This window comes from Echinops telfairi, unplaced genomic scaffold (genome assembly GCF_000313985.2).
Source record: "Echinops telfairi isolate 266 unplaced genomic scaffold, ASM31398v2 ScPeMD7_31;HRSCAF=116, whole genome shotgun sequence".
NCBI lineage: Eukaryota > Metazoa > Chordata > Mammalia > Afrosoricida > Tenrecidae > Echinops > Echinops telfairi.
In genome coordinates this window covers 52,321,995-52,340,086 of record NW_022103928.1, presented here as the reverse complement: position 1 = coordinate 52,340,086, position 18,092 = coordinate 52,321,995, and the positions used below count along the sequence as shown (strand labels likewise).

The 18,092-nt window shown below is 43.0% G+C and overlaps 1 protein-coding gene across 1 annotated transcript in view; it reads right to left on the bottom strand.

Annotated features, from left to right (window-relative positions):
- PARD3 (par-3 family cell polarity regulator) overlaps positions 1-18,092 on the bottom strand; it is a 631,094-nt gene that overhangs the window by 516,555 nt on the left and 96,447 nt on the right. The gene's annotated exons all lie outside the window — the stretch shown is intronic.

Genomic DNA, 18,092 nt, shown 5'->3' with positions numbered 1-18,092 from the left:
CTAAATAATAATAATTTATAAATTATTAAGGGTTCATGGGTGGGGGGAGCGGGAGGGAGGGGAAAAAATGAGGAGCTGGTACCAAGGGCTCAAGCGGAAAGCAAATGTTTTGAGAATTATGATGGCAGCTAACGTACAAATGTGCTTGACACAATGGATGGATGGATGAATTGTGATAAGAGTTGTACGAGCCCCCAATAAAATGATTTAATTTTTAAAAATGAGAGTCATGGAAACTCACAGGGGTCAGTATGAATTGGAAGTGGTTCGATGGCGGTGACTTCGGGTTTTGGTGATGTAGCTAGTCCTGCTTAAAGCTAACCACAACAGGCGTTTAGCTTGAGCACAGCCTTGCACTGAGTATCAGGGTCCAATCAAAGAATGAAAGTGAGCGCACACGACTCTGAGTGTTATCTCAAGATGAAGCACATGCGTGGAGCTGTGCAAAGGGACCCTCACACAAACAATGTGTGACCAAATTATTTCTTATGGTCTCCTAAGTACTACTTCTTTTGACTATCTCAGACCTGAAGGACAGAATTACATTCTCCAAATCAGTTTTCCCCCCACTTAATTTTTAAATACACCGGAAGTTTTTATGTTAATGTACAGATCGGACTGCAAATTTTATTTTGTGCGTTCTACCTTGCTTTAGTAATTTTGCTTATTTTACATCATTGCAACGTCTTTGCTATGGTACAGGAAACTTTTAAAGAATCATAATGTTCCATGCAGACAAAATGAAACTGCAACCACACAGCAGACTGCACAGATGCAAGCCCGCTGAAGATAAACGGATCTGTGGGCCTGCTAAGACAATTCCAAAAGTAACTTCCTTTGAAAACATAATAAATCAGAAGAGACCTCTTCCATCGAAAGCTCAAGCATAATGGATGTAAGACACTGTACTAGGACGAGTCCTGAAATGATTACTATCAACAGGACTACTACAGACTTTGCTACAAATTTTGCATCCATACCTTGCTGCAATCCATTAAAAAAGGTGCTGGGGAGGGTAGCAAAGAAAATGTAACTATTTTCAAATCTGAAATGGTCACATCTGCAAACCACATAAATAACAAAAATACAGATCCTGATCGGTGGGATGGTTTTTCTTCTAATGCGCAAGTTATTGAATCAAAAGAGGATTGATTGCGGGGACTCTCTGAATTTTTGTTTCAAGGATATCTGGAGGTTACCTAACCAAGGATCTGTAGCCAGGATAAAGCTTGAGGGTGCAAAGATAGCGGTGAAAAATATAAGAGGGAGCTGACATTTTCATACAGGTAGGATATGTATTGTTTTAAGATCTAGATTTCCAACAGATGGAAGACCTGTTGAGAGATCTAACACATTTATCAGCCCGAAAAGCCCTGCCGGTGAAGAAATTACAAACCAAGTACTGCACGATTGGTGTGACACGTGCAAAATCGATTTTTCTAAGTGCAGAGGCCAGTCTGATGACAACGCTGTCAATACATCAAGGTGCTAGGAAGGCACACAACAGAAAGTTTTAGAAGGTAATGAATATGTGATGCTCCTACCCTGGGCGAGGCCTTCACTGGATCTCATGGGACCTGTGGCTCGTGTTGGGTGCCCTCCAGTCAGTTCCCACTCGGAGCGGCCCTGCGCCCAGCGGAACGGAACATCCGATGTAGAACAGTTGCTCTTGCTCTACTCACTGTCTCCACACCTCGCGTGTGCACGCACACATGCCACTTCTCACTGACGGCCAATCTCAAAGTGCATTCAGGCGATGATCGAACATCCAAACGCATTTTCAGTACACCAATGTGCTCCCAAACTATCCCAGAGGGCCAGAGATCAAGTTCACAGAACCACACAGTCCGACCATCCATGATACGCAAGGGTCCGGCATGAAAAGAAGGAAGACAATGTATGGGGTCCTTGCACCTACACAGAAAGTTTCATTCTTACTCGAGAGCAAAGTGTGCAGAGGCAAGAAAGACACACTTTACACATGCTGGCATAGATGATCCCTTAATCATATGTAATAAATAGATGAGAAAATACAATGCGCATTTCCCAATGTTGAAACCCATAGTCCTAACTGTAAGGATCACAAACCGCACAGTAGAATGCTCATTTTCACGCCTCAAGAGACTGGAAACCCCTCAGCCAACAAGGGCAGCTCAGAAAAGACCCAAGGACTTAGCCCTGTCACGTGTGAAGGAGAGGGGACTCAGCAGGTTGACTGTGACTGAATCAATGAATTCACAACAGGAAAGAGCAGAAACATACATTGTTAATGAGAACATGTTAGAGGTGAAAGATATAGCAAAAATAAAGCATGGTAATTTGTCGTCACATTTTTTTCCTGATCTTAACATCGACTTTTATAACATATTTCCATGTGTACATGTAAATGAATGGCATTTATTACAAAACAAGTAACAAAACTGAAGTAGGCGGCATGTAACCAAAGTGGGAGAGTCCGTTTTTCACTGTGAGGGAGCAACAGAACTTGACACCGATCACGGAAACAACAGCTCAATGAGGCGTACTCTTCAATGTTGTATAATATTCTTTTTGATGAAACGAAGTATCTAGTAAAATTTCTAGAATCACCACATCCACTTAGAATTTCACAATCCAGCCCATCTCATTCCTCTAAAAGGGCATAGTCCACTTTTTTATATTAATCGCTCATATTACTATAGTTGGATTTAAAAGGAAGTTATATCATGAATACTTAAGACACATCCACGTGTGTGTACGTTTGTATATGAGTATATAGACAACTCACATGTCCCATTACTTTGTAAGAGGAAGCAGAGGAGGGGCCACCACGTGTGATCACTGCTTAGGGCCCACGTTTGCTTTAATGCACCCTTGCAAACACTGATCTTACGGTCTGGGAAATGGGGCTGAAAATTTGTTTTCCCAAATAAGAACACCGAGAGCAACCGGAAATGTGACGCTTCCTCAGAATACTTCAATTACTGTTCAATGTAATGCTCACAGGAAGAATGAAAGAATCCGAAATGTCCCTAAAGCACAGGAAACTGCCCCTCACTTCATTTTATTTTATTTAACAGTTACCATTTGAATGCATTAAAAAATGTTGTTGAAGGGAATTCTAGAGAACTTTAATAAAGCTGCTAAAGTACACACAATAGTAGCTGGTAAACTGGCATATCTTATGTTAATCACTCATCAACTTGGTATTTTCCTTGAACCAAATAAGAAGCCATTCTCATGCCAATGAGCAACAAAACGATCAACAGTGAAACTGAAAACAGCCAGAGAACTGAACCAGCATTGATGAAGTAGTCACTCTGTGCCCGCACATGCATCATCTCCTTTAATCTGACAGCTCTGAGCTGAGTGCTTGGGTCAGCACGTCACATAGGATGGAAACCTGACCTTTCTACAGAGCCCGCATCCCCCTGGCCTTCCCAAATGGTCTCCATCCCGGAGGTAGCACCACTCAGGTCTGCGTCTCCGAGTAGCTTCATGGACAGTGATGGTGCAGCTGGCATCAGTTCCCACTGAGTGGGTCCTTCAAGTCTTGGAAGCCCCGGGTGTCCCCAGATTGGACTGTGGTGGGCTGTGGGATTCTCATGGGCACATTTCCAGATATAGATCACCAAGACTTTCTTCCAAGCCTTAACCTGGGAACTCCAGAAGCTCAGAACCACACAGAAGTTTCCACGGACAGACAGGTGATGACCGTGAATGGGGTGCATCAGTCAACAATGGAACGAACACAGGTCTCCTGCATGACAGGCGAGAATCCTATTACGGAGTCACCACTGCCTCCTAAGTGACTTAAGCAGCCTGTTTTTCAAAGAGCAGGAGCACCTCTGTCTCAGCACGGCATGAGGAAAAATAGCTCCGGTTCAGCAATCATGAAAGCTGTGCTGCGGTTAGCAGCCCAGGTGTAATCCAATACACTAGAACAATGTTAGCTGCCAATAAAATAAAATATGTAGGCATTATTTGGATACCAATCAAATGTAATGTTATCAAGGTGGTTGACATGACTCATTTGATAAATCACAAGGCCCCTTTGTCTTAGGATCTAGCAAGTTTATCATTTAATGTCTAAGAAACATGAGTACAGTCAGAGGATGGCATAAAATTGGTTTCTGTTCTCTCTATACACACACAATATAGGTGTCATGTTAAAAATGAGTTTGCAGACATGAATTCATAATAAATAGTCAAAGGTCTTAAAAATTCCTAGACTTAAAATTATTTGTAAAGGCTAGCAATTATTACATTGCTTAAATATAACATCTGAACTAAATATAAATTGATACTTAACAAACAAACGTATTTATGGGAAAATATACCCTAGAAGGTTTTGTTTGTTTTAAGGTTACGTTAAAAGGAAAGACAGACAGACGGAAAGAAAGAAAGACTGCACAGTCATAGAATTTTGGAAATGGAAGGAAATATTTGAACTCTACCCCTAGTTTTGATCGCTTGCCTGATGTCACCTATCATGTCCTAAAAGGAAACCTGAAGCCAGGCCTTTCCCGCTCCCAGCGTACAACTGAACACAATGAACACCAAGCGTGGCAAAGCCAAGCCCGCGGTGCCGTAAGAAGCAGTGCTGGAATGATGCAAGTCCAGTGGCTGTACAGGAGCAACAGAAACTCACAGTAGCATGGGTAAGCCCTCCCTCACAGCCATTTGAGTCAATGCCGACTCATAATGACCCCCTGTGGGTTTCTGAGGCTGTAACTTTATGGGAGTCGAAATCCCAATATTTCTCCCAAGGAGATGCTGGTGATTTTGAACCGGTGACCACACGGCACGCAGCCCAACCTGGAACCACTACAGCACCAGGGCTCCACAGCTGAGGAATCCCTCAAGTGCCTAACAATGACTACTTAGCATGTGGGAGAGCCAAACCGTGCATGAGTTGATTCATTGCCTAACTAGAAGGCATGCTTTGTAGCACAGCAAGCTATTTTTACATTATCTCTACAACTAAAGGAATATAAAGAAGAGTAACTATTTAAAAATTTACGCCGAGAACTCAGAAATGCCTGGGTAGAAATATAAAGACGTGTTGGAAGTTTCATTTATGTGAATTTATTGCCAATTCAGTTGTCTTAAAAAGTTGTGCTGTAAAACATATTGTCCTTTACTGTTCCAAATAACATTTGAAGGAAATAATAACTTTCTAAAGCGCGTGCCTTGAATTTTCTTCCATTCTCTGAAGTCAGATCTTAGAGCCTTACAGAAATGGTGAGCTGGTACTTTGCCCATTGTCCTCCAGGCATCTTTTAGTTTCATTAAAGAAGAAGGTAAGAAAACCACATATGAAACTGTAGGAACAAGCAGCCAACTAGCTCAGAAGCAACAAAGCCCACATGGAAGAAGCACACCAGCATGTGTGACCACGAGCTGTCGAAGGGATCAGGTATCAAGCATCAAAGAACCAAAAAATCATATTATTATAAAGGTGGGTGAGTGCGGAGTGGAGACTCAGAGTCCATCAGTAGGCAACTGGACACGCCCTTACTGAAGGGCTGTGGGGAGGAGATGAGCCAATCAGGGTGCAGGCTAGCAACGATGAAACATATACTTTCCTCTAGTTCTTAAATGCTTCCTCTCCCCACTATCATGATCCCAATTCTACCTTATAAATATGGCTAGACCAGAGGATGTAAATTAGTACAGATAGCAACTGGAAACACAGGGAATCCAGGATAGATGACTCCTTCAGGATCAGTGGTGAGAGGGGCGAGGCCTGGAGGGTGAAGGGAATGTGGGGTAGACAGGGGGGAACCGATTACAAGAATCCATATATAGCCTCCTCCCTGGTGGATGGACAGCAGAGAACAGGGTGGAGGGAGACATTGGACAGTGTAACTTATGACAAAACTATAATAATTTATGAATTATGAAGGGTTCAAGAGGGAGGGGGAAGTGGGGAGTGAGGGGGAAAATGAGCAGCTGATATTAAGGGCTAAAGTAGAAGGCAAATGTTTTGAGAATGATGAGGGCAACAAATGTACATATGTGCTTGACACAATGGATGTATGTATGGATTGTGATAAGAATTGTACGAGCCCCGAATAAAATAATTTTTTAAAAAACTGTAGGAAAAGAAAGTGCAAGTCTAGCGTCCGGCTGCTTACTTACGCATTCTCCTGGAGACCAGGGAAGTAACGTAGAAATAAGAGGCAAACCAAAAATCTAGTGTTCAGGTCATTGATCAGAAACGGCCTGGTAGAAACAGATACACTCACCCAACTATCGTATCCTCTTGTTTAAGTAACGTACATGAAGACTAGGTGGTTAATCACAAGATCTTAATTAACCATTATAAACTGACTGGTACAACATAAAAACAGATGCACTGGTTGCACTGAGGCATCCCCACGGTTGATCTCCTGTGTCTTACCTATGTGCGACAGAGCCTTTGAGATGTCTCCACCGACACCCATTTCTGCTCTCCCCCTCCAAGTACAAACCCGCTCTTTCCAGCTGGCCAATCCCACACTCACTGCAAAGCCCCGTTGTGCACCAGAAGCTGGAACGCTATCTGGTACTTGCCAACACCTCCTACAAGGGAAACCATGTGTCCAACTTGGCTCCTTTCTGATGCCTCCCAACAAAGCCAGGGCTGAAGCTCAGGAGGTCACTTGGGACCATGAGGTAGCGATGAGGGGCTAAGGAAGGATGGAGAGCAAAACAGCAGAAAGGTGTCTGGTTCTTTGTCACTGGGCCATGAGACATACCAAGCCCAGGCTGCCAAGGACTCGATGTCTTTCTATGTAAGAGAGAATCAACTTCCATTGTGTTTAAGCATACACTCAACCATAATTTTAATTCATAAAGGAAAGGATTCCTCATGTAAATATTTAGTAAACAGAACTAAAGACAGATAACTAAGCAGTAGTAAGCGGAAATGGACGGGTATTAGCTATCTTGAATCAAACAATATGGCTTATAATGCTGCAAAATGACAAATTGAAGGGATATGGTATCACATTTATTGTCGGGGGAAAAAAACGTTTTGAGAGCTACTCTGAAGCACAACACTCTCAGTGAAAGGGTAATAGCCAAATGCCTCGAATGAAGATCAATTAATATGACTATTTATTATTCAAATGTATGTACCAACTGCTAATCATATCAAAGATTCAGAGACTGAAGATTTTTGCCAAGGTGCGCAGTCTGAAATGGATCAAACCTGCAGTCGAGATGAAGTGATAATCACTGGTGACTGGAACACAAAACGTTGGAAACAAAGAGAGGTCAATGTTGGAAACCACAGCCTTGTTCGGGACATACTAAGGACAGTGGCATGCCATAGTCCACAAAGATAACGCTCTACAACCTACTTTGGTGAACAGAGATGGAGGTCGCACAGCTCGAGAATGCCCATGTTAGGCACACCTAATTGGCACCTGCCTGCCCTAAGGAAGAAGAGTGACAAAAAGGACAACCACACAGAAACGATCAGTCCAGTGCACTAATGGGCCTTGTCAACATGACTCTCCATGAGCCAGTGGCCAGGCTACGACCCACTACCAACTGCTGAGAACAGGATCGCATTCGAAGGTCCAGGATAGAGATGGGGGAAAAATGTGAAACAACACTCTAAACCATTCAAAAAAAAATCAGTCTGACAGGTCAGATTGACAGGTAGAATCCCCAAGACAAGGGCTTTTAGTCACCCGTCTAGTTTGGATTTGAACTCACCGCTGTGGTTCAATTTCTACCAAACAACAGGTGTACAGAGAGAACAATCTACCACTTGTCAGCACATGAAACAATTGTGAGAATGGCACAGAATCAACTTGGGGGCACCTAACAAAAACAATAACCACAACTGAAGGAGAACCTTTGAGATCCAAGGGGCGGCATCCACCCAAAGTCAAGGTGAGGTCAGAAGGAGGTGCGGAAAGAGGAAACACAGGAAGGAAGTGGGGTAAGTGAGGTCGCATTATGGGAATGGAAATCGTGGACAAGCAAAAGAAAAGCTAACGGATTTCTAACTGCAACACTGATCTACTCGGTAAACCTTCACGCAGTGCACAATAACACGTTTGTAGAAAGATGAAAAATGAAAGGGAGATTGCTTTGGTGAAAGAAATTATGCCAGAGATTTTGGGATAGAATTTTGCAAGGCCAACCACTTATTTCCACCCACCTTATTTTTTTAAAGAACATCAACAGTGGGTCTTGCCAGATGGAATATACAATTATCAAATTAACAACAGAAAGAGAAGATGAGGAAGCTCAGTATCAATAGTCAAAAAGTATAATACAAATGATATTAATATTGATTCCACGTTAAAGCAATCAAGGAAGAAAAACAGATCAGTTTCCTTCTAGGAGCAGAATGTGCTTTGCAATGTTGTCACTTCAGTGCTCCAGAATTTTCTAGGAAATTAATGTCTTTAAAGAAGTCAATGAACTGGAAATTAGTTTTAATTCCTTTATTTCCACCTACTTAGTTCATATCAATAATGCCACCATTTCCATTAAAAGCTTTAGTATATACAAATCCTGCAGTGTGACAAATTCTTAGCATCACCCAGATTACAAAACTAGGTTTGATAAACAAATGTAAAGATATGAAAATGCCTGGAATACCTTACAGGTTTTCAAGCATAATTATCTCTTCTTAGCTGACATGCTTTGGCTGAGCGTGAGCCCATCACATCCCAAGAGCCAGCCCTCTCTATTGCTTTAGGGACTGAAACTTCCCTGTTTGTCCATGTAGCTTTATCACTTACTGCTTTCTAAAATGAACGTTACTGGTGCTGCCTGTGAGCACTCCGTTTCAAGGACCTTTCTAGTATGGTAAGAAGAAAAGAGATTCGTGGTTGGCGTAAAGGCCCATGGGTATCGACCCCACTTCAGTCATGTACCATCTGCAACATGTGTCGTAAGGCACTGTCGCCGTCCTGAGCTTAAGCCTCAACATGTTCAGATTGCTTCTATTATAAGAAGGTGCCTGTAACACAGGTATTCATTCAGGTGCTAGTTCTTAGGGCTTCAGCCCCTCTCAAGCAGCTGTGTTCACTACCGCGAGGAAGAAAGGCACAAAGTATGCATACAGCTGAAAATCCTAACAATCCTCCTATAAGCAAACGTCACCCAGCTCAACAAATGCCCCTGTGTGTCTCTCCAAGGAGTACCTAGGTTTCAGGGCGACGATGGAGAGAGACTGCTGTAACACTGAGTGTAACACTGTTGCTTATGGCAATAGATGTTCTTCCTCCCGTCTGTGTTTCATCCCGGAATCTGAATGCCATTTGGTGATAGGTTGCCTAAGGTAATTAGACTGACAATATACATAATGGAATTCCCATATTTTTTCTCGATATTATCCTATGGAATTTACAAGTTTGGGTTACTTTAAGCTCAGATTTATATCTAATTCATGGACTAATCAACTGCCATTTTACTATCAATCTCCTCAAACAGTGACGTGCACATTCAATTTTTCGCTCCCTCCGTATCTTGGAAAGGAGCTCATTACTTCCCCCCAAATATTAGCTGTTTACCCTGAAGACAACGACTTCATCTTTTGCTGCGATGCAAAGCATGCTCACACTAATCCTTAGCAGAGAAGCAAACACAAGGCACCAGAGCCAAGATTATCTGTAGGTTTCATTAATACACTGCCTAGCTAATTCTTCCAGATCATTAAAGAAAATATACACATTATCTTGTGGTTCTCTTCAATTTGATATGTTTTCCATAATCACTACTCTTTAGGTAGTTTATTACATATTTTCTATCCCTGGTAACCAATTCAGTTAATTTGGTGTATAAGATTTCAAGAAAAATTGCATTCTCAAAAAGATGATATTTAAGTCTACAGCCTTATTTTAATCAAGTAATTCTATAAAGCTATCAAGGAAAGCAATCAGGTTTTTGTTTGATGATTACTACTTTAAAGTCTCTGGTCCTGGTTGCATTATCTTAGAGATGTTTACACATTCTGGCTAATGTTTATTTCATCAGTTATTAGAAATGGAAATTAAGCTGACTAGATACTAATTTTTCTTTCTGAAAAGAAATCTACTAAACTTCCCCCATTACGTCTTTATAATTTCTAGTATTAAAGTCCATTGGTTTATCTGTCATTTGGGGGCAAAACTCTGGAAGCCTACACATCTGCAGGAACAAAGAAAAGATGCTCATGTGGTGTGATTTCAAAAGTAGTCGGGCGCATGATGTTCAAACAGGTCTGCTTTTGTTTCTTGGGGTCCAATAAAGTCCATCACATGTAGTTTATTTTTAAATTAAAAATTAAGTTGCAAATTTTGCAAAAACTGCCCTTTCTCATAACTAACTCCAGAAGGATACGTTTTTTGCTATCATAATTAAACATTTTACTGGGGGGCTCTTAGAAATCTTATAACAATCCATCATTCCATTGTCCGAGGGACACTTGTACATAGGTTGCCATCAAATTTCCAAAACATTTTCTTTCTACCTGAACCCTTGGAATCAGCTCCTCTTTTTACCCTACCTCCTCCCGACACCCACCTTCAAGAATCCTTGATCAATTATATGTTATCATTGTTGTTATTTTGTGTCTAACACTGCCCGCTGTCTCCCTTTGCCCACATTTCTGTTATTCATCCCCCTGTGGGGTGAGCTATATATCCAACCTTGTAATGGATGCCTCTTTCTCCCCCTCCCCCCACGCCCCCATCCTCCTCCTACCCTCATGATATTGCTACTCCCACTACTGTTCCTGGGGGATTTATCTATCTCGAATTCCATGGGTCGAGAGTTCTGATCTGTACCAAGGTGTGTACTCGCTCTAGCCGGATTTGTAAGGCAGGACTGAGTCATGGTAATGCAGAAGGTGGGGAGAGGGAAGATTCAGGAACTAGAGGAAAGATATTTATTTCATTCGGGCTATACTGCACCCTGATTGAATTGCAGAAGGACACATTTTAATTAAAAAAAAGGATAAATAAACAATGACAACATTGACCGCAAGAAAGGAAACCAAAGGACTTAGGGAAGGGTGTCACGTATTGCAAACTCTGAGCCAGGCGAAGGCAAATCGTATTCACAAGCTTCAGGATATCATTTCCAGACCTAGAGACTCCAAATCCTCCACTGGTTTATTGTTAAAAACAATCCCACCAAAGTAGCCTGATCCTCAAGTTTCCAAGAGAAGAAAATAGATTGGCAAATAATCAAGTAAAAAACGTTTATTTCAGCGTTCTGACTGAAGGGCATACTACCGAAACAAGGAAGCTGGAAACCAAGCTAGGAAAAGACAGAAAACACCCACGTTATAGAAGTACCCGACGGACACCTCCTCCCTGGGGGACAGACAACACAAAGTGGGTGAAGGGAGACGTCGGACAGGGCAAGATATGACAAAATGATCATTTATAAATTATCAAGGTTTCATGAGGGAGGGGGGAGAGGGAAGGGAGGGGTGAAAATGAGGAGCTGATGCCAGGGGCTTAAGTAGAAAGCAAATGTTTTGAGAATGATGAGGGCAATGAATGTACAAATGTCCTTTACACAATTAAGACAGTGGTTCTCAACCTTCCTAATGCAGCAACCCTTTAACACAGTTCCTCATGTTGTGGTGACCACCCAACCAACCATAAAAGTATTTCCGTTGCTACTTCATAACTGTCATTTTGCTACTGTTATGAATCGGGCGACCCCTGTGAAAGGGTCATTCGAGCCCCAAAAGGGTGGCGACCCACAGGTTGAGAACCGCTGATCTAAGCGAACACCAAGCAAGGTACTACAGCACATGTTCATCAGACCACAAGTTTCTCCTTGGGCTAATTTTTAAATGAAAAACCTTTGCTCCATAGAACACCTGGATCTCAAGTTGGGAAGGAGAAGGGCCATCGGGAGCAAGGTTTGGAAATGGCTGACGGAGGTGAACAGTGTATCCTCTCCTCACCATCAACACCTCGTTAACCAGCGTGTCATATTTGTCTCAGCAGTAAAGTTCTGCCATCTGACCAAGGTGCACATTAGCCTAGCGCAGCAGTAAGAGTAAGGTAACGTAACAGCAGACACCTGGCAGTCATGGACGCCATGGTGCCAAGAGTAGCACAGGCTGTGCTGGTTAACGGGATGGTGGAGGTTCAAGGGTCATAGAATGAAGCGAGTGGTCAGGTGTGTGTGGTATCCTCCTCCTCCATGTTGTGAATGGCTATGATCAGTCCTTAATTGCGCGTAGAGCCAATTTTTGCAGAAGCGCCTAACCATGTTGGTAAGTGAGAAGAAGGCATATGTGGTTTTGTGTAAGTCACTGCCATCAAGGTACTTCTGATCACGTCAGACAGAGAACTGTCTCTGAGGGTTTCCAAGACTGGACAGCGCTACAAGACCAAGCCTCGTCTTTCTGCCAGTGGTTTCGGACTGCTGGTCTTGCAGTTAGCAGCCCCACTCACAATCCACTACATCACGCAGGCTCCTTGTTTTCGTATATGAAACCAAACCAAACTCACTGCCCTCTAGTCGACGCCCCTTCATGGCAACCCTAGAAGGGAGGGCAGAGCTGCTTCTGTGAGTTTCTGAGATGGTAACTCTTCACTGAAGTGGAAAGCCCTGCCTTTCTCCCCAGGTGCGTGTGGTAGTTTCAAACTGCTGACCTTCCTGTCAGCAGCCCAGCATAGCACCACTATGCCACCAGGACTCCTTGTTATTGTATGTATTAACTGATAACTTGAAATAGATATATGCATTTATTTATAACCATTTTTATATTATTGTTATGATTGTTCACTTCTGAATAAAAAGAATGAACACCCCTTTCAGAGTTAAATACCACCATTAGAAGGCAGGGAGACAGAGCATCATCTCAAGAACAAAGGAGTCATCATCACCTGGCGGAGAAATTCATATGTCACGGCTTGGATGTCTTTGAAACTTTGCAAAGGAAGGACAAGTCATACATTATAACCACTGTCGTACTGATGTTCATATTCTGGGTTTTATACACAAAGGCACAGACTGCCGGAAGAAATTCCCATCAGTTCTCCATCTTGCACACGAATGTTTCCTCATGTCCCAGGAGCAGTTTTAGGAATCCCGGACATAAACCCATGATCAGTGTGATATAGGGGGATTTTGTCAGTGGCCAACGAAAGGAATCACCTTACACATCAGTGTGAAGAAGTGCCATGGAGTTGTGTGCACTGGCCCCTCGGGCCCTGCTCAGAACTGGCTACACTGGCATGCCCAGCGGGGCATCTGCTAGGTCTCATGTGCTGCTCTTGTTTCATGACCTTACTAATTCTTGAACAGCAAACCCCTGCCAGTGTGTCCTTCATGAGGTTCCCGAGGCTGTCAATCTTCACAGTGCAGACAGCCTCTCTTTCTCTGGAGTGGAGGGCACATTTGAACCACTCACGTTGCAGTTAGCTGTCTAATGCTTCCCTTACAGCTCTCGGTGGTTGAACAAGAGGTGCACTGAACTGCATTTTAACAGATCCCACGATCATCGTATCTCTGCTACTCTGAGACGGAAGCGTAGGTGGGCAGGGTCCCAGCCAGTGGTGCAAGATAAGCCTGACCATTGAGAGCTGAGGTCAAGAGCAGGAGTTTATTTTGCTTCTTATGACTCCAAACCACCCAACAATTCCAGGGGGAATTACTTATGCTCACCACAAAGGCTCTGCACAATGCAGGCCTGCTTTGCTTCCCAGACTCCGGGTATATGAGCCCCCAATCCCAGCGAAGCATGACACATTCATTACTGATTCGAAATGCTTGAAAACACTATTGCAACAAATTCTTTTCCAACAGCTTCTTAGGTCTCCCTTCTTAGAATCTCCAGACTTTTGTCTCGGTAAGGAACACTGGTGGTATAATCGTTATGCACTGGGCTGCTAACTGCAATGTCGGCAGTTTGAAACCACCAGCCGCTCCATGGGAGAAAGATGGGGCTTTCTACTCGTGTCAACAGTGACAGTCTCAGAAACCCACAGGGGCAGTTCAACTCTGTCCTACTGAGCTGTTATGAGTTGGCATGGACTGAATGGCAGTGAGCTTGTGTGGGGAGTTTTGTTGGTTTGTTTTTGTCTCTGTGGGAGGCAACCAACACCAAGACCTCACACAGCGATAGGTCTCCTGTACCGAGATGTAATGGGAGACTACATAGACTCTATTAGTATTCTACTACCATTTTTTCCTTCGTACCTAGTCCAGAGTCTTATCTTCCAAAAGAACAGAAACCTATGCTGTGAAAGTCCACTATGTCCCAGGCTCTGCACAGGGATTTTCACTTACTCTTTGCTGCTCTTTGTCATCGACGGGATTCGAACTCATGGCAACCACTTATGTTAGAGGGGAACTGCACCACATGGTTTTCTTGGCTCTAACGTTTACAGAAGCAGTTTGCCGGCCCTTTCTTCAGCAGAGCAGCTGGGCGTGCTCGAACAACCGAACTTGACATTAACAAGCCATCACAAACCACTCTGGCCACCCAGGCTCCATTCACCTACACAGTATCACTTTATGCCCACAATCAAAAGAATTAAGGCTCAAGAGATGAAACCGTTTGGCCAGGGTGCAACAAAAAGGCAGAATCAATAGTATCAGACTTACCTCCACTCTGAGGTCACTAACTTATGTGTGTTTGTGTTCTCTCTGCAGGGAATGGTTACTGCGCACTTAACTTGAGCCAGACTGCTCAGACTCTGAGCAAGTTAACAAGATCAAAGACAAATAGAAGCTACAGTGTTGCCACATCCTCAAAGAAGTGGGCAGGGAGAGAGGTGTAGGCAGGTTAGAGTCAGAAACTCAGTAGGGAAGGGCTGAGGGGTAATAAGATAAGTTTAAAACTCTGAAGCAGTAAAGGATGGAAAAATTATTTGTATTATAAAGTTTAAAAGAATAATTAGAATGCATTCTAATCTATTCAAGTATTAGAATTCAGTATATATAAACATGAGTCTGTGTGTCTTACACAAGCACGCATACATAGGAGACTCAGAAAGTTTTGGCAAAAGAAAAGACAATAGTGTTTTCCTTTGAATTTTTGGAGGCTCAAATGCATACTTGCACACTACACACATGCGTATATGTGTGGGGATTTTTATATATTCTTTAAATGTATGGTTACTTCTTAACTAAGCACTATTTTGTAGTATATGGAGCTATCGGTAATGCCTTGGGCTGCTAACTGTAGGGTCAATGGTTCTAATCCAACAACCGCTCTTTGGTCCTATAAAGACTTATAGTCTCAGGAACTTTATATAAGGCTGTTATGAACCGGAATCGACTTGATGACAGTGGGTTTCTGGCAGGTATAAAAGGTAAAGCAAATTATACAGATGATGGATACAAATAAACCAAACTACATAATATTCACAGACATACAATCAATACATATATTTAGGATATAGAATTTTCATGTAAATTCATCTTCAATTAATTAATAGGTGCACACAAACACACACTCATGCAGCACACACACACACTTACCCCTTCCAGCATCGGATCCTATAAATCACTGAATACCTCAGAGCTATTAGAAAACATTAATTCAATTCCTCAAGCTAAATTACATTTCACAATTTCCATCAATGGGCTTGAATAGAAGCTTGAGATGATGAATGTTTTATCAGAGATTTCCCAGACAGTGGAACAGAGAGCCTGCCATTTCGAATTTAGATTGTTAGTTCAGTACCACGGATGGAGTGAGCACCTGAGCTCTAGCTGGGATGAGCATTATTATTCAAATTGAGTAAAAACTCGAGAAAGTGTAACTTATTTAGGAACTCATTTCTGTCATTTAAGCCGACAGCGTTACACCAAGAAACTGGGGATTTTGAGAAACCTTAAAAATCTTGCTGCAAAGAAAGCGGGCTCGCTGGATGAGCCTTACATGGCCTGGGCTCTGGAGAGGAGTATCAGGATAAGTTCAACAAAGCCCGGCTGCCTGGCTGCTTAAAGAGAACCATTTCTCATGATTTCATATTTCTTATAGTCTCCAATGACAACCTATCTCCTTAGCAGCAATAAGAATACAGCTTTCTTCTCGACCTCAGAGAGAGCAACCCCACTGGTCAAGGGTATGCCCCGGGGAGTCTGGGTCCACCCTCTGTAAGGGATGCCTCGGGGCCATCAGAACACCCTCTTTGAGGGATCCTGCATGGCTGTGCTCTCATCCTGTAGGGTGACTGTGGCTTTGAAAGCACCTGCTCTCACTCAGTTCAATGGTGGTTACATTTAAGCCAGGGCTTTGAAGCGGTGGTTCTGAGGAAACAGAAATGAAACAGGCAGAATATATAAAATGTGGGTGACCTAGAACAGTAATGACGATGGTAGGGAATTATAGGTTGAAGCTTTGCTCTACACTAAACCTTCCTTTTAGAAAACAGAGTACACATTGCATTCATGTAGCAAAGCAGCCAAATCTCTTGCTCATCCACATTTGAACAGAGTTAGATTTTGAGTACAGTTGGGAATGGGAAAACCCCACTCAAATATGGCAGCCGATCATGTGCCTATAAATGAAGTTTGCCCTATAAGACAGGATAGAACTGTCCCCGTGTGAGTTTCTAAACGGAAACTGTTTACAGGAGTAGAAAGCCCTGTCTTTCTCCCTCATAGCTCATGGGTGCTTTCAAACTACTGACCTTGGGGATCACAGCCAATGCATAACCACTGCGCCACCAGGGCTGTGTTGGCTGTCTTCCGTATTGCCAATGATCCAATCTCACCCATCAGGCTCCTGACAGGGATCACTACATCCCTTGTGTGTGCCCTATTCCAGGGCCACAGCATATTTCTCATCATTCTTACCGCCTATCACCCCAAATCATGCAGGTGTTGAAAATCTGTGCCTGTTCTTAGTTTTGCTGCATTGTCTATGACCAAATCAGTTCACCCCCCGTCCAAAGCCTCAATGTAAACAGATATTTTCAAATAACAGAAAGCTTTAATAAAATTGTATGTAGGCAACTAACAGAAAGCCTTAATAAAATTGTATGCAGGCATTTTTATTATAAAGAAGTGAATGAGTCAGACTTTTCCATGGCCCCCTCCCCCTGCCCCTTAACTCTGCGGTTCATTTATGCAGGTGCCTGTACGACTGTCTTCTATACAAACAGCTCTTTAACTCTTCTCTCACCTGACTTTGCAACAGACCAGGAAAAACACTCAGTCGTCCCTGGAAAGGGACATCGGGCACGGTAGAGGAGCAGCAAAAGAGAGATGAACGTGCAGTGGCTGGAACATGGTGTTGACTGGGAGGATGGACAGGCCAGGGCAGGGTTTCCCGTGTGGTGCCTTAGTTTGCTGCAAGTGGGCACTCACCTGATGGCATCTAACCACGATTTGGTTGGCTTTAGGGATTTTAAATATTGTTACCTCTGGGTGATGCGAATGGTTATTTCGGGTCACTCATTATACTCCTCTGCTAACTAACTGAAGGTGGGTGAGTTTACCCTTGGAAGAAAGCCCTGCTGATAGCCTGTCCATTGTGCCCGAGAGGAACTCTCATCATTCTTGCTGCAAAGGACCTGGCTGTACTTTTTTCAAACTAGATTTGTTTTTTTCTTCCAGCAATACATGGTATGAGGAAGCATAAAGAAATTCATTAAAAAAAAAAATCCCACTATCTTTTAATTCCATTTTCCACACCTTTTGGGGGAGCCTTTCAAGCCTTTAAGACCCCAGATCCCAAGATATAGCTTTCTTCGACACATTTGCTTATGTTCCCATTTGTCTTCAGCGATCATATCAGGGAGGTTAGCACACAATGATAAGATTTTTTGTTCTTTGGTGCCTGATAACTGATCCCTTTGGCGTGTCGTGACCACATGGCCTGGTGTGCTTCCTCCATGTGGGCCCTGTTGCCTCTGAGGTAGATGGCCGCCTGCCCACCTTCAAGCCTTAAAGACACCAGACACTATATCTTTTGATAGGCAGGCACCATCAGCTTTCTTCACCACATTTGCTTACGCACCTGCTTTGTCTTCAGCGGTTGTATCGGGAAGGTGAGCATCATAGAATGCCAATTTAATAGAAGAAAGTATTCTTGCACTGAGGGAGTACTTGAGTGGAGGCCCAATGTCCTTCTGCTACCTTAATACCAAACCTATAAATGTAGGCACATAGATCTATTTCCCCATCCTCATATATAA